Genomic DNA, 26,457 nt, shown 5'->3' with positions numbered 1-26,457 from the left:
TTACCGATTCCAGTTCTGGAATAGGCTTTCATCATCTACTCACTAGAATTCTCAAGTTCATAAGGTACTGAGACATATACATGTTCACACCATTATAAAGAACAAAGTATAAACATTGAGGTTTTTCTCACACCCATGTTCCTGTGTTCTTTGATATGATATGTGTTCATTTCCTTCACTATATAGGATTGCAAGTTTTCCATTTGTACCTTAATGGCAATGACGCTATACAATTGAACACATATCATCCTGTTATCCATATAGGTGTGTATTTACCTGCTTGACTATTTTTGGTTGTTTGATCCAGAATGTTTCTCCAGATAGGTCATGTGGAAATTTTCTTTCCTCAGTACAAATGTTTTCACTATGGCTTTGGAAAATTTTTTTGTATGTGCATCATGGTCATTTGACCCATTGTACTCTCAAGTAGCAATATATTGTACTGTTATGTTGTACTATGTACTAATTACGTGTTTATATGGTTTTGTAACCCTTTATGATCTTAGATAACTTTATCCTTGATAAAGACCTAAAAACAAGCTCGAAACGTTGGATGAATTATCCTTTTGCACAAATAAAGAATTTTCAGCATTCTAAGAGTTCTTTTCTTACGTTATTGATCACTATAGTGTGCCAGAGCTATTTCTATTGAATTGACTCTTATTTTTTCTGAGCACCTGCTATATACACAGTGAGCCAGACATATTCAATTTTCATTCAGAAGGCAGAGGGAAGCCTTAGCAGCTGAGCCTATATCTTGGCTTGTGAGCATTAGAACAGGCCGGCGATTACAGGGTAACATGAAAAATGTCCAGCTTGCATTATGACTAGAACATGACAATATCCTTTTAAGTACTAACCTATGATGCGTTCCTAAGCAGTTGATGTTATATGTTCTACATTTCATTTTCTGCATACTTTACAAGTAGTAGAATTTGCTTTGATATAGGCAACTGGATTTTCATTTTTTTTCTGTTTATCAGTAGGACTTCAAAATAACAAAGGTGATCGCCTCCCGTTGCCTGGGAACCGTCCAGGCACAAGAGGGCTATGTGTCACCAGAAGGCGCACACACTCCCTCAAGGCCGGCAGACGTGCAATCCCAGGCACCTTCCAGTACCGACCAAGGTAGCGTCCTCCGAAACTACACTTGATCTTAGCCAAAAGGCCGAGAAGCTATAACCCGAATTGGTTACGGCCTTGAGTGGCACCCTGGCCTATACCGGACACATCTTAGGGAGAGGGAGACAAACCCACGCCTACAGAAGACATTTTGTCACCCAAGCCAAACCCTTGAAAAGGCTGTTTTGCAGAGCAAAAACAAGGAGAATGGTGCTTTTTGCAGCCGCCGCCCACTGCAATGAATCTGAATAACTCCTCCTTTTGGGCACAAGCACCTCCCCTCCCCCTTGCAGTCTTTCCAATTCATGATACAAAAAGACGGACGGACAGGACAGGACAGGACCATCTGCCTGACTTTCCGTCACTGCCACCCTTTGCCATCCTTGCCCGTAGAAAGCCCTTTCATCATCCCCAAACCCTAATCTTTTCCCTTCCCTTCCCAGCTGCGTCTCACTCCCTTTCATTAGGAAGTGAGCGCAGCCTTTTCTCCATTCTGCACATGCGCGACGTTAAACACAAATGCGCAGGCGTGCGTTCCATTAGCCTCACTGCATTCCACTCCCATACAGGAAGTGGGCACAGCTATTACTACGGTCGCACATAAAAGAACCCACGGCCACCACTGCACATAGCTGACTCCACCACAGGACACCCACTTCTACACCAACGCAGGTAAGACAGGATCGGCACCTCTATGCTCCCGTTACAATCAGGCTCAGTCACCATGTGATAACGCTCTCAACTCTTTAGTTGCAGGCTCCCCTTGCTTCACCTCCACTGGCTGTGCTGCCATTTCCTCTCCCACCTGGAAGGTATACTTTATTCCACTATTTTCCTGTTTCTCTCTTCCCCCTTTTCCCATAACCTACTTTTATCTGCATTTGTGGGGTATCTATATGCTATTTACATCATAGTTTTATTCATTAATATGGAAGGGAAGAGTGCCCATGAGAGTGTTGAACTGCGGAGAGCAAAAGATTAAGCTGCTCCGATTTGCCACCATTGATAAGCTGTTCTCAGTAGATACACATGCTATCCAAACAGCAGCATCCACCATTGCTTCAGCCCACCCATTCAGTGACAGCTCACCAAGTCAGCCAGAGGAGTGGTGTAAGGAATTACACGTAGGCACTGACTCCACACCTTCACATCACAAGAAGGGGGTCTACAGGCTAGTGCAAGAATACGAGCAAGTCTTCAGCAAACATCCGCTAGACTTTTGAAAAATAAAAGGGGTCAAACACTACATCCCCACAAGTGCACACCCACCCATCAAAGAGAGATATAAGCCAAATCTACCTGCACATTACCAGTGTACCAAGGACATGTTGAGCAACATGAAGGAGGCTGGGGTTATCCGTGAAAGTTGTAGCCTCTGGGCAGCTCCGTTGGTCCTGTTAAAGAAGAAGGACAGCACCACTCCCCTGTATTGAGGAATAGCTAGCTGCATTGACAACTGCAAATTATTTTTCTACCCTTGATCTCACTAGTCACTATTGGCAAGTGTCCGTTGCTGAGGCAGACCGGGAGAAGACCGCCTTTGCCACCCCGATGGGTCTCTGCGAGTTCAAAAGCATGCCCTTCGAGCTGTGCAATTTGCCAGGAACCTTCCAGAGGCTGATGGAATGCTGCTTGGGACACCGAAACTTTGAAACGGTACTGCTATACCTTTATGATGTTATTGTTTATTCTAACGCAAACAAGATTTTAGGGTGTATAAAAAGGGAGATTAGATCCGATGATCCCAACGTATTGTTACCCCTCTATAAATCACTTGTAAGGCCACATCTGGAATATGGGGTAAAGTCCTGAGCAGGTTGATAACCATTGGTTTGAGCATGGTAGGGTGTAGTACGCATCTTCCTGCATCGGTAAAAGCTGCAGAAGTCCTTGAAGATTTCCGCTTCAAAGGCAGTGCCTTGATCTGTGAGGACTCTCTCTGAGTAGCCATGAGGTCTGCATAAGTGTGCTTGGAAGACCTTCGCTGCAGTATGGGCCATTAGATCTTTGACTTGTACCACAACCATAAATCTCGAGTAGTTGTCTACCATCGTAAGTGCATACGTGAGCTCACCTCGATATTCTGCAACAAAACTCCCTTTTTCGATTTCAGTTTCAGCAAACACTCCTCTTCCTGTAGAAAATATTTATCATTACCTAAGACAGTCATTCTAATGCATGACAATATTAAGGCAATTTAGTTAAAACTTGTTTTAACTCACCTTTAAGGGGATTGATGTATTTCATGGTCAATCCAGGTTTGTCAGTGATGGCACTGACATAATGTATGGCGTCTTTTTCGGGCGTTATCCTTTGCCTTTTCATTGTGAAAATCCAGTTGCCTATATCAAAGCAAATTCTACTACTTGGAAAGTATGCAGAAAATGAAATGTAGAACATATAACATCAACTGCTTAGGAACGCATCATAGGTTAGTACTTAAAAGGATATTGTCATGTTCTAGTCATAATGCAAGCTGGACATTTTTCATGTTACCCTGTAATCGCCGGCCTGTTCTAATGCTCACAAGCCAAGATATAGGCTCAGCTGCTAAGGCTTCCCTCTGCCTTCTGAATGAAAATTGAATATGTCTGGCTCACTGTGTATATAGCAGGTGCTCAGAAAAAATAAGAGTCAATTCAATAGAAATAGCTCTGGCACACTATAGTGATCAATAACGTAAGAAAAGAACTCTTAGAATGCTGAAAATTCTTTATTTGTGCAAAAGGATAATTCATCCAACGTTTCGAGCTTGTTTTTAGGTCTTTATCAAGGATAAAGTTATCTAAGATCATAAAGGGTTACAAAACCATATAAACACGTAATTAGTACATAGTACAACATAACAGTACAATATATTGCTACTTGAGAGTACAATGGGTCAAATGACCATGATGCACATACAAAAAAATTTTCCAAAGCCATAGTGAAAACATTTGTACTGAGGAAAGAAAATTTCCACATGACCTATCTGGAGAAACATTCTGGATCAAACAACCAAAAATAGTCAAGCAGGTAAATACACACCTATATGGATAACAGGATGATATGTGTTCAATTGTATAGCGTCATTGCCATTAAGGTACAAATGGAAAACTTGCAATCCTATATAGTGAAGGAAATGAACACATATCATATCAAAGAACACAGGAACATGGGTGTGAGAAAAACCTCAATGTTTATACTTTGTTCTTTATAATGGTGTGAACATGTATATGTCTCAGTACCTTATGAACTTGAGAATTCTAGTGAGTAGATGATGAAAGCCTATTCCAGAACTGGAATCGGTAAATAATTGTAGGTGGAATCTAAATGAAAAGATGGTACAAGTGTTATCATGACACGTGGGCTATAACACAATGGACCGTGTGACAAAGAAGAAAGGAGAGAAAGAAGAGGAAGAAAATGGAACTACCTGTAACATTACGTGATAGTCACTGGTAAGTATCACTTGACAATTCAGGTGAAAAAGGATTCCTTTATTAAAGGGTTCTCAGTCGCCTCAGGATCATGAAATACTAGGGTAAATGATATGAGAATGGGTAAGAAGCACCACTAAAGGAAATATGAGATGCAGGACATATATCTATAAACCCCTGAACTACATGATAGAAATAAAAAGAAGAAAAAAGAAAAAAAAGAAGAAAGAAGAAGAACACATAGAATGCGGAAAGAGAATGGGTACAACTACCTGAGTTACTGCAGGGAGGCCCCTGGTAGGTATTGTGAGGGTTAGTGGAATTCCTTCACTGAAGGGTTCTCAGTTGCCTCAGGTTCGTGAAAAATGCTATAGACAAATAATGCCTGGAGAAAAGGGGTTCATATACAGCGAATAATGGTAATACAAGGTACATGTGTCCCATGTAATAGTATAAATATATATATATTGTACTAAGCTCTACACCAGAAATAGAAAGTAGTCCCTCTGCCTTCTGTCTAGGTGCCCTGAGTTATGTCCTGTAAACTGTCACAGTGACCTAGACACACATGTGTAGTAGGGGAATTTCCCTGCTGAGATGCCAGTGCTAGAGCACTCGTTTGCTGTGGAGTTGAACGCTATGTGAGCAGTTCTTACCTTCAATGAGCAGAAGTCTCTTTTTTCAGATTTCAATATCTCTGTGGGTATCTGGCAGAAATATGGAATACTCTTTACTGCTAAGACCCTGTACACCACTCCCACTAAAGGGGGCTTTACACGCTGCGACATCGCTAATGCGGAGTCGTTGGGGTCACGGAATTTGTGACGCACATCCGGCCGCATTAGCGATGTTGCTGCGTGTGATACCGATGAGCGATTTTGCATCGTTGCAAAAACGTGCAAAATCGCTCATCGGTGACATGGGTCTCCATTCTCGATTATCGTTACTGCAGCAGTAACGATGTAGTTCGTCGCTCCTGCGGTAGCACACATCGCTCCGTGTGACACCGCAGAAACGAGGAACCTCTCCTTACCTGCCTCCCAGCCGCTATGAGGAAGGAAGGAGGTGGGCGGGATGTTCCGGCCACTCATCTCCGCCCCTCCGCTGCTATTGGGCGGTCGCTCAGTGACGTCGCTGTGACGCCGCACGGACCGCCCCCTTAGAAAGGAGGCGGTTCGCCGGACACAGCGACGTCGCCGGGCAGGTAAGTATGTGTGACGGGTCTGGTCGGTGTTGTGCGGCATGGGCAGCGATTTGCCCGTGTCGCGCAACAGATGGGGGCGGGTACCCACACTAGCGATATCGGGACCGATATCGCAGTGTGTAAAGTAGCCTTTAGTCACATGACCAAGACTGTATCTGTGTCCCTACAACACACTTGAGACAAATGTGTGTGTGAGCCTGCATTGTGGGGTATATATAATATATTATAGAGCTGGGAAGGATCATTCTAAGCAGTGAGCTGTTCCAGTATTTGTAGGAAAATACCCAGTAGAAGCATCAAACACAGCACCAATACCTCCCATCAGTATTCCACCACAGTGCCATGTAACCCATGCCCTACACTCCCATCTACACCAATACTATACAGGCACAAACTAGTATATCTGACTAAAAGCCCCCAAAATATGAAGAACGGCCTATAGTTGAGTGTGGATATAAAATCTATGTGAGCAGAGCTAGAATAGAAATCACTGATCGCATTGAAGTCATTCTGACCATAAATCACCATGATATCAAGGTGAGGAGTTGTGTGTTACTGCTGGGAGGAAAGGGTTAACAGTGGAATATTAAGGTGCATTTCTGTGTGCAGTGTTACTAGTCAATGTAACAATTCAGTATGAGCTGCTCTTGGTGCCGGGGGAGGGAGATGCTCTCCTGAGCAAGATAGATGGGGAATGAACATGATATCTATATAGTGTAAGGCAGGGGGTCTCAAACCAGGTGATCATGTCTGATCAACTGGTTACATTATGTCTGATTACCTTGTCTAACAGTTTTTTCTCCCCTTTCTTTACCTTCCAGGTTCCCATAGTCACGTGAAATATCCCTGTTGCACTTGATTACGGCTCACTATTCACTATAGGATGTCTTATATCTAACATCACACTCTCACCCATCAGCACTCTATAGGTTTGTATAAGGTATGCGCTTACACATCCGGTCCTCCATAGGTATTTCCACTTATGTAACACTATCCCTATGATCACTCATAACTCATACCCTTGTAGTCAATTACAGCCTCCTCTCTCCCCCCCTCCCCTTCTCCCTTTCCATCTATAATTTTGCCAGTACAATATTAGTTTACATTAGGCACACACTCACATATTCCTTTCCTTAGTGATTTATTGTAATTCACATTCACATACAATTCTCTATGCCTGCCCCATTACTACATTCATACCTACTTGACCCTATCCTGATACCCCTTGTCTCACCTTGTTGGTCCCTACACCTGTTATCATGTCCTTTCCTGTGTCTGTCTTGTCACACAACACATTTTAGCATATAACTTGTGCTCCTTATTACCTGTCCTGCCTATTAGAATTATGTCCATTATGTCCATGCATGGCCCAATGAATCAAGTCTGTACTTCATATTCATGGTTTAAGCCTTTGGGTTCCAATGTGCCCAGAGTATATATCCAGAAAGATTCCCTTTCTTTGAGCTTCCTAATTCTATTGCCTCCTCTGCGTATGGCTTGGACATGTTCGATGACTTGGAATGTTAATTGGATCACTGTGTGATTATGCGTCACAAAATGGTGTGGGACTGGTAATAGAATCTGCTTACAATGTATTGTTGACTTGTGTTTAGCTCAAAGAAAGAGAATCTTTCTGGATATGTACTCTGGGCACATTAGAACCCAAGGGCTTAAACCGTGAATATGAAGTAAAGACTTGATTCATTGGGCCGTGCACCATGTCACCAAGTGTCCAATTGCATTGTCCAATGGCTCACAATGGTTATGCGTTTTCATTGGATGGATAATCGAAGCCATGTTTTTTTCCTTTCTGTTGGGTTTGTTGTGTGAGTAGCCTATAGGATTAAGTTGGTTACCGCAGGCAGTGGATTTAACTTCCTGTCTTTGGTCCAGTGGTAGATGGATTGTCTGGTCTATGAGCTGTTATTGGTTTGAATGCAGGTGAATGCCCATGGGCTGCTTATGACTGTGTAAAATAGTATTGATTCATGATGGACTACATGTAGATATCTTCAGTCTTTCTATCCACATCATTTAAATGAACATTATCCATGCAGCTTGAAATCCATCCAATAAGAGAAGCAACCTTGTACAACCAATCTGATAAGGGCACAGTATATCCTAAGGGAAGGTTATGGCGGATGCAGGAAGATGCGCACTACACCCTACCATGCTCAAACCAATGGTTATCAACCTGTTCAGGACTTTACCCCATATTCCAGATGTGGCCTTACAAGTGATTTATAGAGGGTTAACAATACGTTGGGATCACCGGATCTAATCTCCCTTTTTATACACCCTAAAATCTTGTTTGCTTTAGAATAAACAATAACATCATAAAGGTATAAGATGACGCCATTATTAGCGTCACCATACCGCTACTCTGCCTTCTAAAACGGTCTCTGCTCAAAACCAAACATGATGCATTGCAGGCGGAGCGCGATGAGTTGCAGCAAGAAACAGTAGTGGGTGTGGGTGATAACACACAGCCCAGCCTCGTCTCATCACAACGTGCAGTGGAGGACTATGACGAGGAGGAGGATGAAGACATGGAGCAAATCTCCGGCCAAATTGAGGATATGACATGCACACCAGTCATATCCTCGGTTCAGCGTGGCTGGCCAGAGGACAGGGTAGATGAGGAGGAGGAGGAGGAGGAGGAGGAGGACAGCATGTTCAGTCAACGTGTTGGTCAGGCTACTGAAGTCCTGGCTGTTAAGAGTCTGGCGCACATGGCTGACTTTATGGTAAGCTGCCTGTCTCGTGACCCTCGCGTTAAGAACATCTTGGCCGACGATCATTACTGGTTGGTAACACTGTTAGACCCACGCTACAAGGAGAACTTTATGTCTCTTATTCCCGAGGCGGAGAGGTCAACCAAAATGCAGCAGTTCCGGAAGGCCATAGTCACGGAAGTAGGCAAAGCATTCCCCTCACAAAACGCTAGCGGCATAGGTCAGGAATCAGTGGACAACCAAGGCGTACAGCCGAGAGAGGCACAAGTCCAATCCGCCAGAGGTAGGGGAACAGTCTTTAAGATGTGGGACAGTTTTCTCAGCCCCTCACGTACCACAGCCCCTGAGGTGCGGGGTAGTGCCACAAGAAATCCTAAGTTTGCCCAGATGCTCAAGGAGTACCTTGCAGATCGAACAACTGTACTCCGACATTCCTCTGTGCCTTACAATTATTGGGTATCCAAGGTGGACACGTGGCATGAATTGGCTCTCTACGCCTTGGAAGTCCTGGCCTGCCCTGCCGCTAGCGTTTTGTCAGAGCGTGTTTTTAGTGCCGCAGGTGGAATCATTACAGATAAACGCACCCGCCTGTCAACTGAAAATGCTGACAGGCTGACTCTGATCAAGATGAACAAGGGTTGGATTGGGCCAGACTTCACCACACCACCAGCAAATGAGAGCGGAATTTAAAGTTTGTAACGGGAATTTGCCATGTACCTCCAGTCACCCATGGGTACACACTTCTGGACTTTGGATAATCGCTGGACTGCTCCTCCTTCTCCTCATGCGCCACCATGATGACCGTTACAAGAGTTAGGCCTTTGTTTCAGGTATACCCCCAGTGGTAATTTTTTTCGCCCATTCTTTGCAGAATGGACATTACAACGACAGGAGACCCGCTCCTTTGCAATGGGAACAATGTTTTGAGGCCCTCATGCACGTCTCTATGCAGGGACAACGTGGAGCCTCCCAATTTTTGGCTGCCCTGCCAAAGGGCTATACTATAATACACCCACTTCCTGACAATGGACACTTAATGTTTTGAGGCCCTCATGCACGTCCCTATCCAGGGACAACGTGGAGCCTCCCAATTTTTGGCTGCCCTGCCAAAGGGCTATACTACAAAAGACCCACTTCCTGACAATGGACACTTAATGTTTTGAGGCCCTCATGCACGTCTCTATCCAGGGACAACGTGGAGCCTCCCAATTTTTGGCTGCCCTGCCTAAGGGCTATACTATAATACACCCACTTCCTGACAATGGACACTTAATGTTTTGAGGCCCTCATGCACGTCTCTATCCAGGGACAACGTGGAGCCTCCCAATTTTTGGCTGCCCTGCCAAAGGGCTATACTACAAAAGACCCACTTCCTGACAATGGACACTTAATGTTTTGAGGCCCTCATGCACGTCTCTATCCAGGGACAACGTGGAGCCTCCCAATTTTTGGCTGCCCTGCCTAAGGGCTATACTATAATACACCCACTTCCTGACAATGGACACTTAATGTTTTGAGGCCCTCATGCACGTCTCTATCCAGGGACAACGTGGAGCCTCCCAATTTTTGGCTGCCCTGCCAAAGGGCTATACTATAATACACCCACTTCCTGACAATGGACACTTAATGTTTTGAGGCCCTCATGCACGTCTCTATCCAGGGACAACGTGGAGCCTCCCAATTTTTGGCTGCCCTGCCAAAGGGCTATACTACAAAAGACCCACTTCCTTCCAATGGGCACTTCAGGTTTACAGGCCCTCATGCACGTCTCTATCCAGGGACAACGTGGAGCCTCCCAATTTTTGGCTGCCCTGCCTAAGGGCTATACTATAATACACCCACTTCCTGACAATGGACACTTAATGTTTTGAGGCCCTCATGCATGTCTCTATCCAGGGACAACGTGGAGCCTCCCAATTTTTGGCTGCCCTGCCAAAGGGCTATACTACAAAAGACCCACTTCCTTCCAATGGGCACTTCAGGTTTACAGGCCCTCATGCACGTCTCTATCCAGGGACAACGTGGAGCCTCCCAATTTTTGGCTGCCCTGCCAAAGGGCTATACTACAAAAGACCCACTTCCTTCCAATGGGCACTTCAGGTTTACAGGCCCTCATGCACGTCTCTATCCAGGGACAACGTAGAGCCTCCCAATTTTTGGCTGCCCTGCCTAAGGGCTATACTATAATACACCCACTTCCTGACACTGGACACTTAATGTTTTGAGGCCCTCATGCACGTCTCTATCCAGGGACAACGTGGAGCCTCCCAATTTTTGGCTGCCCTGCCTAAGGGCTATACTACAATAGACCCACTTCCTTACAATGGGCACTTCAGGTTTACAGGCCATCATGCACGTCTGTATGCAGGGGCATTGGTGAACCTCACAATTTTGGACTGCCCTGGCAAAGGAAAATACTACAAAGACTCAGTTCCTCAAAATGGGCACATTAGACTCAGAGGCCTTTATGTACGTCTCTTCTCAGGGACATCGGAGTGCCACACAATGTTTTACGTAAAATCTTTCATGTATTGATCTCAAAAAGTAACATACATTAGCTCTATCTCACTATTGGGTATGTGCCCTTAACATTTCCGCTATGAAAAATCATTTTGGTGTCATTTTGGAAGGTTTTCTGGTGAGTCCGTAAAAATGGCGTAAAACGTGGACAAAATTATTCACAGCTGTGACTTTTGAGTGATAAATGCTTCAAGGGGTCTTCCCCATGCTGTTGCCATGTCATTTGAGCACTCTTCGGAGACTTTTGTGCCATTTTTAGGGTTTCTACATGCTGCCGGTGGTCATTTCACAAAAATACTCGGGTCTCCCATAGGATAACATTGGGCTCGGTGCTCGGGCCGAGTACACGAGTATCTTGGGAGGCTCGGCCCGAGCTTCGAGCACCCGAGCTTTTTAGTACTCGCTCATCACTACTAATAAACCTAAAAAATAAAAATAAATTGAATAAAAATCATGAATGTTGTGTTATAACAGGAAATTCGGTGTAAGAATGAATATCCGGGATGAGAGTTCAGCGAATGAGTTATAGAAATTGTTACAAAAAGGAGTGTGTACGGTTTATGCGTAAATTTTCAGAATGCGTACATGAAAATTATATGTATGTGAGAATGTCCCCCATGCTTTGTAAAAAGTTATTTATGAAAATGTAAATAAAATATATAAAAATGCCTAATTATTTATAATTTATGAGAAAGATATATATGTATGGAAGAATGTTATAAGGTGTCCAAGAACCATAAAGAAAAAGGGTGCATATATAATGTTAGAGGTCTAGAGTTCCACCAGGCTATATCACCCCTAAAGAAATAGAAAGAAGACCTTACTACCTGTGTACCCCAAAAAAAGCTATATTTCTTAGCCAGGATTATGGTGGAGATATGCACAAGTGAAATAAGAATATAAAGTAATACAATAAGATTATAAAACCAATATGTGTGCATTCATGCACCACCCGGTACGCTACCCTTGCCAAATTGTTCACTCTAGATCCCCACACGATCCATGAAGCCGTTCCCCCGGTCACACCGCCTGCTGCCGGTTCCCACTCATCCCTGGGGGAGTTAGGCGAGTGGTATCGAGAGCTACATGTCGGCACTGATGATACCCCCATACACCACAAGGAAGGGGTATACCGGGTGGTACAGGAGTATGAGCGGGTTTTTAGCAAGCACCCTCTAGATTTTGGGCAGATTAAAGGGGTTCAACACCACATCCCTACCGGTACACACTCCCCTATTAAAGAGAGATACAGGCCTATTCCCCCTGCGCACTACCAATGCGCCAAAGACATGTTGAGGAACATGAAGGAGGCAGAGGTTATTAGGGACAGCTGTAGTCCCTGGGCCGCTCCGTTGGTGCTGGTTAAGAAGAAGGATGGCACCATGCGGATGTGTGTGGATTACCGGAAGATTAACCAGATAACGCATAAGGATGCTTACCCTCTGCCCCGCATCAAAGAGTCCCTGGCCTCGCTGAGAACCGCTAACTACTTCTCCACCCTTGACCTCACCAGCGGGTACTGGCAGGTGGCCGTGGCACCGGAAGACCGAGAGAAGACTGCCTATGGGACCGTTTTGCTGTACTTGGATGATGTGATTGTGTACTCACAGACGTATGAAGCCCACCTGGAGCACCTAGCCGAGGTGTTCGCGTCCCTTGCCAAGTATGGGATGAAGTTGAAGCCCTCAAAGTGTCATCTGCTGAAACCCAGAGTGCAGTACCTAGGACATGTGGTTGGTGCGGAAGGTGTCGCCCCCAACCCCGAGAAGATCACCGCCATCCAAGACTGGCCGAGACCGACCACAGTGAGGGAAGTGAGGCAGTTTCTGGGCCTGGTGGGATATTACCGTCGCTTCATTAAGGGGTACACAAAGATGGCTGCCCCCATGCAAGACCTCCTCGTAGGACAGACCAAGGGTGGTAGATCCCTAGTAGCCCCATTGGTGTGGGAAGAAAAGCATGAGGAATCCTTCCGCCAGCTGAGAACAGCCCTGACCGGAGAGGAAATCCTAGCGTACCCTGACTACAGCCGCCCATTCATCCTCTACACCGACGCCAGCAATGTGGGCTTGGGGGCTGTTCTATCCCAGGTCCAAGACAGAAGGGAAAAGGTAATAGCTTATGCTAGCCGAAAACTCCGACCGACTGAGAGGAACCCTGAGAACTACATCTCCTTCAAGCTTGAGCTCTTGGCACTGGTGTGGGCTATCACCGAGCGTTTCCGCCATTACCTGGCAGCAGCCAAGTTCACCGCGTACACAGACAATAACCTGCTGACCCATCTAGATACGGCCAAGCTGGGCGCGTTGGAGCAGCGGTGGGTGACCAGGTTAGCCAACTACGATTTCACCATCAAGTACCGGGCCGGCCGTACCAACGTCAATGCCAATGCACTCTCCCGGATGCCCCACCTGTCGGAAGAGGGGCCAGAGGATGATGACCTCGAAGAGATCGAGTTGCCTGCATTTCACCGGCCATTCACTGAGAAGGTGCACGTCTACCAACAACGGGTGAACCTGGATCCGCTGCCCCGACAGGACTGGCAGGAAGCTCAGGACCAGGCACCTGCTGTCCGCCTGGTCAAGACTCTAGTGGAACAGGGTTCTGCTGGGATAGACCCTGCTGCCCCTGCCGAAGCCCAACGTCTGTGGCAAGAACGGACCCGGCTATACCTACACCAGGGGAAGTTGTATCGCGAGCTGATTAATCCAAAGACTCACGAGAAGATCCGCCAGCTGGTGATTCCCCAGGCTAAAGTGCCCACCGTCCTGCAAGCATACCATCATGGTGCAGTGCACTTCGGGTGGAAGAAGCTAGAGATGTTGTTAAGAGAGCGGTTCTATTGGAGTGGAATGCGGGAATCTGTGGAGGCCTGGTGCCGAGAATGTGGCCCTTGCGCATTGAGAAGGAAGGACGAGGCCAGCCAGAAGGCACCCCTACACCCGATCATTACACACCAACCGCTGGAGCTGGTTCCCCTTGACCATGTAAAGCTCACCCCCAGCCGAAGTGGGTACACCTACGCTCTGACCATCGTAGACCACTACTCGAGGTTCCTGGTGGTTGTCCCAGTTAAGGACTTAACCGGCCGCACCGCTGCTAAGGCTTTCCAGGCTTATTTCTGTTGACCGCATTGGTACCCGGAGAGGGTGCTTACCGACCAGGGTCCGGCCTTTGAAGCAGAGGTATTCCAGGAATTCTGCCAGTTGTACGGCTGCAAGAAAATCCGGACCACGCCTTACCACGCCCAAACCAATGGCATTTGTGAAAAGATGAACCACTTGGTCCTGGGCCTCCTCAAGACGTTACCACTGGAAGAGCGGAACCTGTGGCTGGAGAAGCTACCTGACCTGGTCGATATGTACAACAACATCCCTTCCAGCTCTACGAAATGCACTCCAGCATACCTGATGAGAGCTCGTCCCGGCCGGCTACCAGTGGATCTGGAAATGGGCTTGGAAGCTTCAGAAGCACTCCTGTCGACAGCTGAATGGGACACTCGGCGGAGGACACAGTACCGACAGGTCCAGGAGTATGTTGAAAAGAACTTGTGCCGGAGTCGGGGACAACAGGAGCAGTGCTTCAACAAGAAGGCGCCTGCCGGTTCCTTCCAACCTGGGGATGTAGTGCTGAAGCGGAAAAGAAGGGCCCACAAGCTGGATGATCAATGGGAAAAAACCCCGTATGTAGTCCAGCCCACAGGATGGGAGAATGGGAAGGCCTACCAGATCAGCCGTGACCAGGGGGGGACTTTGGCCACGGTTTCCCGAGACCACCTGAAGAAGTGCCCACCAGCATTGAGAGTAGCGGATGAGGCTCCAGTTCCCAGTCCAGTGGAGAAGGAAAAAGAGGTAATCCACACCATGATGGGTGATTTTCCAGCAGACTGGCCTACACAGAACGGTGCGGTGATCCTTCCAGTGATACTGTTCCCACAACCCGTGGATGAAGAAATGATGGAAACGGTTAACCGCGAGCCAGTGCCCAGGGATGTACCTGTACCCAGCTCCCCTACGCCTCCGCCTGCCCCACATGATAGCAGGGAGGAGGAACTGACTGTTCCCTCTGCCCCACTGCCTGTCACCACTGACACCGGACCCCGAAGGTCCACTCGCTCCAACCTAGGTAGACCCCCACTTAGGTACAGGGAAACTACTCTTTAAAAGGGGGGGGCTTTATGTGTTGAGTGTACCAGTTTGAAAGTTTTAAATGATAAGTAAAGATGATCAACCTCTATAAATCACTTGTAAGGCTACATCTGGAATATGGGAACCAGTTTTGGGCTCCACATTTTAAAAAGGACATTCAGAAGTTAGAGTCAGTTCAAAGGTGGGCAACTAGACTACTACAAGGAATGGAAGGCCTCCCATATGATGACAAGTTGAAAAAGTTATTAAGTGATTATTGGCTGCAATGGGGCTTTCTGGCTGGTGCCAGCCTCTCTTCTTAGCACACAGGAACCACAATCCCTACACCATGCTTCAATGGATTCTCTCATCCCAGCCCAGTAAAACTACATATTTTACACAGTCATAAGCAGCCCATGGGCATTCACCTGCATTCAAACCAATAACAGCTCATAGACCAGACAATCCATCTACCACTGGACCAAAGACAGGAAGTTAAATCCACTGCCTGCGGTAACCAACTTAATCCTATAGGCTACTCACACAACAAACCCAACAGAAAGGAAAAAAACATGGCTTCGATTATCCATCCAATGAAAACGCATAACCATTGTGAGCCATTGGACAATGCAATTGGACACATGGTGACATGGTGCACGGCCCAATGAATCAAGTCTTTACTTCATATTCACGGTTTAAGCCCTTGGGTTCTAATGTGCCCAGAGTACATATCCAGAAAGATTCTCTTTCTTTGAGCTAAACACAAGTCAACAATACATTGTAAGCAGATTCTATTACCAGTCCCACACCATTTTGTGACGCATAATCACACAGTGATCCAATTAAGATTCCAAGTCATCGAACATGTCCAAGCCATACGTAGAGGAGGCAATAGAATTAGGAAGCTCAAAGAAAGGGAATCTTTCTGGATATATACTCTGGGCACATTGGAACCCAAAGGCTTAAACCATGAATATGAAGTACAGACTTGATTCATTGGGCCATGCATGGACATAATGGACATAATTCTAATAGGCAGGACAGGTAATAAGGAGCACAAGGGATATGCTAAAATGTGTTGTGTGACAAGACAGACACAGGAAAGGAGATGATAACAGGTGTAGGGACCAACAAGGTGAGACAAGGGGTATCAGGATAGGGTCAAGTAGGTATGAATGTAGTAATGGGGCAGGCATAGAGAATTGTATGCGAATGTGAATTACAATAAGTCACTAAGGAAAGGAATATGTGAGTGTGTGCCTAATGTAAACTAATATTGTACTGGCAAAATTATAGATGGAAAGGGAGAAGGGGAGAGGGGAGAGAGGAGGCTGTAATTGACTACAAGGGTATGAGTTATGAGTGATCATAGGGATAGTGCTACATAAGTGGAAATACCTATGGAGGACCGGATGTGTAAGCGCATACCTTATACAAACCTATAGAGTGCTGATGGGTGAGAGTGTGATGTTAGATATAAGACATCCTATAGTGAATAGTGAGCCGTAATCAAGTGCAACAGGGATATTTCACGTGACTATGGGAACCTGGAAGGTAAAGAAAGGGGAGAAAAAACTGTTAGACAAGGTAATCAGACAAACATGACAAATAAAAAACAAGGAAGAATGGAACTCCATACATACTGGAACCATATATAGTGTGAACACGAAAAAGAACCGGGCGTTAGAAAAAATGTGCACGGCCCAATGAATCAAGTCGGTTCTTCATATTCATGGTTTAAGCCCTTGGGTTCCAACATGCCCAGAGTATATATCCAGAAAGATTCCCTTTCTTTGAGCTTCCTAATTCTATCGCCTCCTCTGCGTATGGCTGGGACATGTTCGATGACTTGGAATCTTAATTGGGCCACTGTGCGATTATGCGTCACAAAATGGTGTGGGACTGGTAATAGAATCTGCTTACAACGTATTGTTGACTTGTGCTTAGCACAAAGAAAGGGAATCTTTCTGGATATGTACTCTGGACACATTAGAACCCAAGGGCTTAAACCGTGAATATGAAGTACAGACTTGATTCATTGGGCCGTGCACCATGTCACCATGTGTGCAATTGCATTGTCCAATGGCTCACAATGGTTATGCGTTTTCATTGGATGGATAATCGAAGCAATGTTTTTTTCCTTTCTCTTGGGTTTGTTGTGTGAGTAGACTATAGGATTAAGTTAGTTACCGCAGGCAGTGGATTTAGCTTCCTGTCTTTGGTCCAGTGGTAGATTGATTGTTTGGTCTATGAGCTGTTATGGGTTTTAATCCAGGTGAATGCCCATGGGCTGCTTATAACTGTGTGAAATATGTAGTTTTACTGGGCTGGGATGAGAGAATCCATCGAAGCATGGTGTAGGGATTGTGGTTCCTGTGTGCTAAGAAGAAAGGCTGGCACCAGCCAGAAAGCCCCATTACAGCCAATAATCAACCGCTAGCCGCTGGAACTCGTTGCTCTAGATCATGTCAAACTCACACCAAGCAGGAATAGATACATTAGCCCACCATCCCACCCAAAGAGCAACTTCTGCTGCGCAGCTGGCTTTCTAGGCAGCAGCGCTATCGTGATGTCAGCGGGGGACATTGTGACAAGCCAGTGTTCCGTCACTTCATGTTGTGCACTGTTCAAACGGAAAATACATCAACAGGCAGACTACAGAAAAGCTTACTAACAAAGGTTAGAGAGGGGCTTTCTCAGAGGGCTTTTTACAGTTTGTCTATTCCCAATTAGCCGTTTAAGTATGCTTAATGAAAGTACTAATTCTTTCATAGGCCGCCCATTCTTAGTATTTGACGTTCCTTATATTGCGGTATCAGGCTTCGCAGCAGGTTGCAAAACATTCATCACCCATGACTGTCCCCAATTGGGCTCAGAAGCTAAATGTCTATCATGACCTCTCTTTTTGAAAGTCCAAGAGCAAGCAAACTCTTCCTCCAGGAGAGGGAGCCAACAGATCACTAAAGACATCATCATTGCTCAAAGAAAACACCGAAAAACAATGGAAGCTTTAATTGGAGTGGAATCTGATAGACAGCACCTGATGCCAAGTCTGCATCTTCTAACACCTGCAGTCACTGCAGCAGCTGAATCCAATGTGTCCAAAAGGGATCTATTCTATTCAATTGCAAATGATCTAGATAAGACTGAGAATAAGATACTGCACGGGACATAGCAGAGTTGGTCAAGTTGAGTGGAGATGAGTTTGCTATTTGGCACAGCTTTTGCATCAATAAAGCAAGTAAAAGGTGTGAAAGATAAAAAAAAGGGTGAAAGTGTGAAAAGTGAATTGGCCAAATTGAGGTGCATATAAAGTTTTTGCTTTCTTTCAATTCACTAATGGGGCTCATTTGAATCAGGTGAATTGAGTTCTGCTTTTGGAAACTGGGTTAAGAAGGGGTGCACCGGTCCTGGAGGTACTGCAATACCAGGTCAATGCGTGGAGTGGACAGAGCAAGATTTTTTCCATCTCCTTGTTCTAAAAATCCATTTAATATATGGTCCCCAGAGAGGGGACGTATCAGATATTAAACTGATAAGAACAGATTTAATTTTTTTTTTTTTCTGTTTATCAGTAGGACTTCAAAATAACAAAGGTGATCGCCTCCCGTTGCCTGGGAACCGTCCAGGCACAAGAGGGCTATGTGTCACCAGAAGGCGCACACACTTCCTCAAGGCCGGCAGACGTGCAATCCCAGGCACCTTCCAGTACCGACCAAGGTAGCGTCCTCCGAAACTACACTTGATCTTAGCCAAAAGGCCGAGAAGCTATAACCCGAATTGGTTACGGCCTTGAGTGGCACCCTGGCCTATACCGGACACATCTTAGGGAGAGGGAGACAAACCCACGCCTACAGAAGACATTTTGTCACCCAAGCCAACCCTTGAAAAGGCTGTTTTGCAGAGCAAAAACAAGAAGAATGATGCTTTTTGCAGCCGCCGCCCACTGCAATTAATCTGAATAACTCCTCCTCCTCCAAGCACCTCCCCTCCCCCTTGCAGTCTTTCCAATTCATGATACAAAAAGACGGACGGACAGGACAGGACAGGACAGGCTGCCTGACTTTCCGTCACTGCCACCCTTTGCCATCCTTGCCCGTAGAAAGCCCTTTCATCATCCCCAAACCCTAATCTTTTCCCTTCCCTTCCCAGCTGCGTCTCACTCCCTTTCATTAGGAAGTGAGCGCAGCCTTTTCTCCGTTCTGCACATGCGCGACGTTAAACACAAATGCGCAGGCGTGCGTTCCATTAGCCTCACTGCATTCCACTCCCATACAGGAAGTGGGCGCAGCTATTACTACGGTCGCACATAAAAGAACCCACGGCCACCACTGCACACAGCTGACTCCACCACAGGACACCCACTTCTACACCAACGCAGGTAAGACAGGATCGGCACCTCTATGCTCCCGTTACAATCAGGCTCAGTCACCATGTGATAACGCTCTCAACTCTTTAGTTGCAGGCTCCCCTTGCTTCACCTCCACTGGCTGTGCTGCCATTTCCTCTCCCACCTGGAAGGTATACTTTATTCCACTATTTTCCTGTTTCTCTCTTCCCCCTTTTCCCATAACCTACTTTTATCTGCATTTGTGGGGTATCTATATGCTATTTACATCATAGTTTTATTCATTAATATGGAAGGGAAGAGTGCCCATGAGAGTGTTGAACTGCGGAGAGCAAGAGATTAAGCTGCTCCGATTTGCCACCATTGATAAGCTGTTCTCAGTAGATACACATGCTATCCAAACAGCAGCATCCACCATTGCTTCAGCCCACCCATTCAGTGACAGCTCACCAAGTCAGCCAGAGGAGTGGTGTAAGGAATTACACGTAGGCACTGACTCCACACCTTCACATCACAAGAAGGGGGTCTACAGGCTAGTGCAAGAATACGAGCAAGTCTTCAGCAAACATCCGCTAGACTTTTGAAGAATAAAAGGGGTCAAACACTACATCCCCACAAGTGCACACCCACCCATCAAAGAGAGATATAAGCCAAAACTACCTGCACATTACCAGTGTACCAAGGACATGTTGAGCAACATGAAGGAGGCTGGGGTTATCCGTGACAGTTGTAGCCTCTGGGCAGCTCCGTTGGTCCTGTTAAAGAAGAAGGACAGCACCACTCCCCTGTATTGAGGAATAGCTAGCTGCATTGAGAACTGCAAATTATTTTTCTACCCTTGATCTCACTAGTCGCTATTGGCAAGTGTCCGTTGCTGAGGCAGACCGGGAGAAGACCGCCTTTGCCACCCCGATGGGTCTCTGCGAGTTCAAAAGCATGCCCTTCGAGCTGTGCAATTTGCCAGGAACCTTCCAGAGGCTGATGGAATGCTGCTTGGGACACCGAAACTTTGAAACGGTACTGCTATACCTTTATGATGTTATTGTTTATTCTAAAGCAAACAAGATTTTAGGGTGTATAAAAAGGGAGATTAGATCCGGTGATCCCAACGTATTGTTAACCCTCTATAAATCACTTGTAAGGCCACATCTGGAATATGGGGTAAAGTCCTGAGCAGGTTGATAACCATTGGTTTGAGCATGGTAGGGTGTAGTGCGCATCTTCCTGCATCGGTAAAAGCTGCAGAAGTCCTTGAAGATTTCCGCTTCAAAGGCAGTGCCTTGATCTGTGAGGACTCTCTCTGAGTAGCCATGAGGTCTGCATAAGTGTGCTTGGAAGACCTTCGCTGCAGTATGGGCCATTAGATCTTTGACTTGTACCACAACCATAAATCTCGAGTAGTTGTCTACCATCGTAAGTGCATACGTGAGCTCGCCTCGATATTCTGCAACAAAACTCCCTTTTTCGATTTCAGTTTCAGCAAACACTCCTCTTCCTGTAGAAAATATTTATCATTACCTAAGACAGTCATTCTAATGCATGACAATATTAAGGCAATTTAGTTAAAACTTGTTTTAACTCACCTTTAAGGGGATTGATGTATTTCATGGTCAATCCAGGTTTGTCAGGGATGGCACTGACATAATGTATGGCGTCTTTTTCGGGCGTTATCCTTTGCCTTTTCATTGTGAAAATCCAGTTGCCTATATCAAAGCAAATTCTACTACTTGTAAAGTATGCAGAAAATGAAATGTAGAACATATAACATCAACTGCTTAGGAACGCATCATAGGTTAGTACTTAAAAGGATATTGTCATGTTCTAGTCATAATGCAAGCTGGACATTTTTCATGTTACCCTGTAATCGCCGGCCTGTTCTAATGCTCACAAGCCAAGATATAGGCTCAGCTGCTAAGGCTTCCCTCTGCCTTCTGAATGAAACTTGAATATGTCTGGCTCACTGTGTATATAGCAGGTGCTCAGAAAAAATAAGAGTCAATTCAATAGAAATAGCTCTGGCACACTATAGTGATCAATAACGTAAGAAAAGAACTCTTGGAATGCTGAAAATTCTTTATTTGTGCAAAAGGATAATTCATCCAACGTTTCGACCTTGTTTTTAGGTCTTTATCAAGGATAAAGTTATCTAAGATCATAAAGGGTTACAAAACCATATAAACACGTAATTAGTACATAGTACAACATAACAGTACAATATATTGCTACTTGAGAGTACAATGGGTCAAATAACCATGATGCACATACAAAAAATTTTTCCAAAGCCATAGTGAAAACATTTGTACTGAGGAAAGAAAATTTCCACATGACCTATCTGGAGAAACATTCTGGATCAAACAACCAAAAATAGTCAAGCAGGTAAATACACACCTATATGGATAACAGGATGATATGTGTTCAATTGTATAGCGTCATTGCCATTAAGGTACAAATGGAAAACTTGCAATCCTATATAGTGAAGGAAATGAACACATATCATATCAAAGAACACAGGAACATGGGTGTGAGAAAAACCTCAATGTTTATACTTTGTTCTTTATAATGGTGTGAACATGTATATGTCTCAGTACCTTATGCACTTGAGAATTCTAGTGAGTAGATGATGAAAGCCTATTTCAGAACTGGAATCGGTAAATAATTGTAGGTGGAATCTAAATGAAAAGATGGTACAAGTGTTATCATGACACGTGGGCTATAACACAATGGACCGTGTGACAAAGAAGAAAGGAGAGAAAGAAGAGGAAGAAAATGCAACTACCTGTAACATTACGTGATAGTCACTGGTAAGTATCACTTGACAATTCAAGTGAAAAAGGATTCCTTTATTAAAGGGTTCTCAGTCGCCTCAGGATCATGAAATACTAGGGTAAATGATATGAGAATGGGTAAGAAGCACCACTAAAGGAAATATGAGATGCAGGACATATATCTATAAACCCCTGAACTACATGATAGAAATAAAAAGAAGAAAAAAGAAAAAAAAGAAGAAAGAAGAAGAACACATAGAATGCGGAAAGAGAATGGGTACAACTACCTGAGTTACTGCAGGGAGGCCCCTGGTTGGTATTGTGAGGGTTAGTGGAATTCCTTCACTGAAGGGTTCTCAGTTGCCTCAGGTTCGTGAAAAATGCTATAGACAAATAATGCCCGGAGAAAAGGGGTTCATATACAGCGAATAATGGTAATACAAGGTACATGTGTCACATGTAATAGTATATATATATATATTGTACTAAGCTCTACACCAGAAATAGAAAGTAGTCCATCTGCCTTCTGTCTAGGTGCCCTGAGTTATGTCCTGTAAACTGTCACAGCGACCCAGACACACATGTGTAGTAGGGGAATATCCCTGCTGATATGCCAGTGCTAGAGCACACGTTTGCTGTGGAGTTGAACGCTATGTGAGCAGTTCTTACCTTCAATGAGCAGAAGTCTCTTTTTTCAGATTTCAATATCTCTGTGGGTATCTGGCAGAAATATGGAATACTCTTTACTGCTAAGACCCTGTACACCACTCCCACTAAAGGGGGCTTTACACGCTGCGACATCGCTAATGCGGAGTCGTTGGGGTCACGGAATTTGTGACGCACATCCGGCCGCATTAGCGATGTTGCTGCGTGTGACACCGATGAGCGATTTTGCATCGTTGCAAAAACGTGCAAAATCGCTCATCGGTGACATGGGTCTCCATTCTCGATTATCGTTACTGCAGCAGTAACGATGTAGTTCGTCGCTCCTGCGGCAGCACACATTGCTCCGTGTGACACCGCAGAAACGAGGAACCTCTCCTTACCTGCCTCAAAGCCGCTATGAGGAAGGAAGGAGGTGGGCGGGATGTTCCGGCCACTCATCTCCGCCCCTCCACTGCTATTGGGCGGTCGCTCAGTGACGTTGCTGTGACGCCGCACGAACCGCCCCCTTAGAAAGGAGGCGGTTCGCCGGTCACAGCGACGTCGCCGGGCAGGTAAGTATGTGTGACTGGTTCTGTTCGGTGTTGTGCAGCATGGGCAGCAATTTGCCCGTGTCGCGCAACAGATGGGGGCGGGTACCCACACTAGCGATATCAGGACCGATATCGCAGTGTGTAAAGTAGCCTTTAGTCACATGACCAAGACTGTATCTGTGTCCCTACAACACACTTGAGACAAATGTGTGTGTGAGCCTGCATTGTGGGGTATATATAATATATTATAGAGCTGGGAAGGATCATTCTAAGCAGTGAGCTGTTCCAGTATTTGTAGGAAAATACCCAGTAGAAGCCTCAAACACAGCACCAATACCTCCCATCAGTATCCCACCACAGTGCCATGTAACCCATGCCCTACACTCCCATCTACACCAATACTATACAGGCACAAACTAGTATATCTGACTAAAAACCCCCAAAATATGAAGAACGGCCTATAGTTGAGTGTGGATATAAAATCTATGTGAGCAGAGCTAGAATAGAAATCACTGATCGCATTGAAGTCATTCTGACCATAAATCACCATGATATCAAGGTGAGGAGTTGTGTGTTACTGCTGGGAGGAAAGGGTTAACAGTGGAATATTAAGGTGCATTTCTGTGTGCAGTGTTACTAGTCAATGTACAAATTGTCTCTCCAGTAAAGGAGACAAACTCTAGCACAGCGCCACCTATTGGAAGTAGCGATCCTAAAAGTCACAAGTGGATTTTCAACAATCCATTGCAATATGACTCAGGATATATAAGCCAGATCAGAATCCCAATTTGCAGACACGGTGTTTCGGGGTGCTTGCCCCTCGTCAGTGCAAAGTATGGGGGTCTCAATGTAGTCATTGTAACAATTCAGTATGAGCTGCTCTTGGTGCCGGGGGAGGGAGATGCTCTCCTGAGCAAGATAGATGGGGAATGAACATGATATCTATATAGTGTAAGGCAGGGGGTCTCAAACTCGGCTGGGTTTATGGGCCGCACAGAGGAAAAAAATAATGTGGGGGGCTGCATTCTTTGCAGGACAAAGTGACATTTTTATTGGTACCATATATATATTTTTTTTTCACACACCTTTGGATGACTGATTTTCAACATTTTTCACTTGTTTATTATAACAAATGTGCACATTCTTTGGTTAAATCTAAAAAAAAAAAATTGATGTTAAAAAAAAGTTATGCCTTATTTTGTTTTTTTTACAGTTTATCCCTTTCTTTTAACTAATAGTGTTACAATTATGACGCTAGCGTTTTGTGAAGGGAATGCTTTGCCTACTTCCGTGACTATGGCCTTCCAGAACTGCTGCATTTTGGCTGACCTCTCCGCCTCGGGAATAAGAGACATAAAGTTCTCCTTGTAGCGTGGGTCTAACAGTGTTACCAACCAGTAATGATTGTCGGCCAAGATGTTCTTAACGCGAGGGTCACGAGACAGGCAGCTTACCATAAAGTCATCAATGTGCGCCAGACTCTTAACAGCCATCACTTCAATATCCAGACCAACACGATGACTGAACATGCTGTCCTCCTCCTTCTCCTCCTCCTCCTCCTCATCTACCCTGTCCTCTGGCCAGCCACGCTGAACTGAGCATATGACTGGTATGCATGTCATATCCTCAATTTGGTCGGAGAGTTGCTCCATGTCTTCATCTTCCTCCTCGTCATAGTCCTCCACTGCACGTTGTGATGAGACGAGGCTGGGCTGTGTGTTATCACCCACACCCACTACTGTTTCTTGCTCCAACTCATCGTGTTCCGCCTGCAATGCATCATGTTTGGTTTTGAGCAGAGACCGTTTTAGAAGGCAGAGAAGCGGTATGGTGACGCTAATAATGGCGTCATCGCCGCTCACCATCTTGGTGGAGTCCTCAAAGTTTTGGAGGATGGTACATAGGTCGGACATCCATCTCCACTCCTCAGGTGTTATGTGTGGAGTTTGACCCATTTCCCGATGGCTTAGGTGATGCAGGTACTCAACAACTGCCCTCTTCTGCTCACATATCCTGATCAACATGTGCAGAGTTGAATTCCAATGCGTGGGGACATCACACACCAGTCTGTGAGCCGGAAGATGCAAATGACGCTGAAAGCCGGCAAGGCCGGCTGAAGCAGTAGGTGACTTTCGAAAATGTGCAGACAGGCGGCGAACTTTTACCAGCAGATCAGACAGCTCTGGGTATGAGTTTAGAAACCGCTGAACCACGAGGTTGAGCACATGGGCCACGCATGGAACATGTGTCAGCTGGCCTCGCCTCAAAGCCGCCACCAGGTTCCGGCCATTGTCACACACAACCTTTCCTGGCTTTAGGTTCAGAGGTGTGAGCCAGTGATCTGCATGCTGTTTTAGAGCTGTCCACACCTCTTCTGCATTGTGGGGTTTGTCACCTATGCAGATTAGCTGCAGCACAGCCTGTTGCCGCTTCGCCGAGGCAGTGCTGCAGTGCTTCCAGCTTGGGACTGGTGTGGAGGGTAAAGTGGATGAGGATGCGCAGGAGGAGGAGGAGGCTGAAGAGCATGACATTCCGGAGCTGTAGAGTGTGGGTGAAACCCTGACTGAGGTAGGGCCTGCAAACCTTGGTGTGGGAAGGACTTGTTCCGTTCCTCGCTCAAACTGGGTCCCAGCTGGGCTGGGCTGGGTCCCTACCCAGCTGGGTAGGGCGTTGTGGGGGGTTTGTCTATCTCCGTTTGAGGTGAGTTTGTTTAAGTTAGCCTTTTCTTTGGCGTTTTTTGGAGCCCTGCGGGTTGGGGAGTTGGTATCGCCCAGTAAGGCGTTCCCCGGGGGCTTGGATTGGGGTGACATTATGTCAGTGGAAAACGGAGTTGAATTTTGGATTAGGAAATCGAAAACTGATCAGAGAGGTGTGGGTAGACTAGTCCGTTTGGGGATGGTTGTGGCATCTGATATGTGCCCGTTCAAGTGTCTCGGGAATTTTCAACAGATCCGTCCGAAGGTGGATGGCCCCTTATTACATATATCTTTTTATCGAGATACCAATTTGTGAGTGTTTTTA

At 45.7% G+C, this 26,457-nt stretch overlaps 1 pseudogene; it reads right to left on the bottom strand.

Annotated features, from left to right (window-relative positions):
• Positions 1-18,521: 18,521 nt before the first annotated feature.
• On the bottom strand, positions 18,522-18,728 carry LOC142265734 (U2 spliceosomal RNA; annotated as a pseudogene).
• Positions 18,729-26,457: the final 7,729 nt, after the last annotated feature.

This window comes from Anomaloglossus baeobatrachus, unplaced genomic scaffold, assembly GCF_048569485.1.
Source record: "Anomaloglossus baeobatrachus isolate aAnoBae1 unplaced genomic scaffold, aAnoBae1.hap1 Scaffold_2771, whole genome shotgun sequence".
In the NCBI taxonomy this organism is placed as follows: Eukaryota; Metazoa; Chordata; class Amphibia; order Anura; family Aromobatidae; genus Anomaloglossus; species Anomaloglossus baeobatrachus.
The sequence above is the reverse complement of the archived record's forward strand: the minus strand, read 5'-3'. Positions and strand labels throughout refer to the sequence as shown.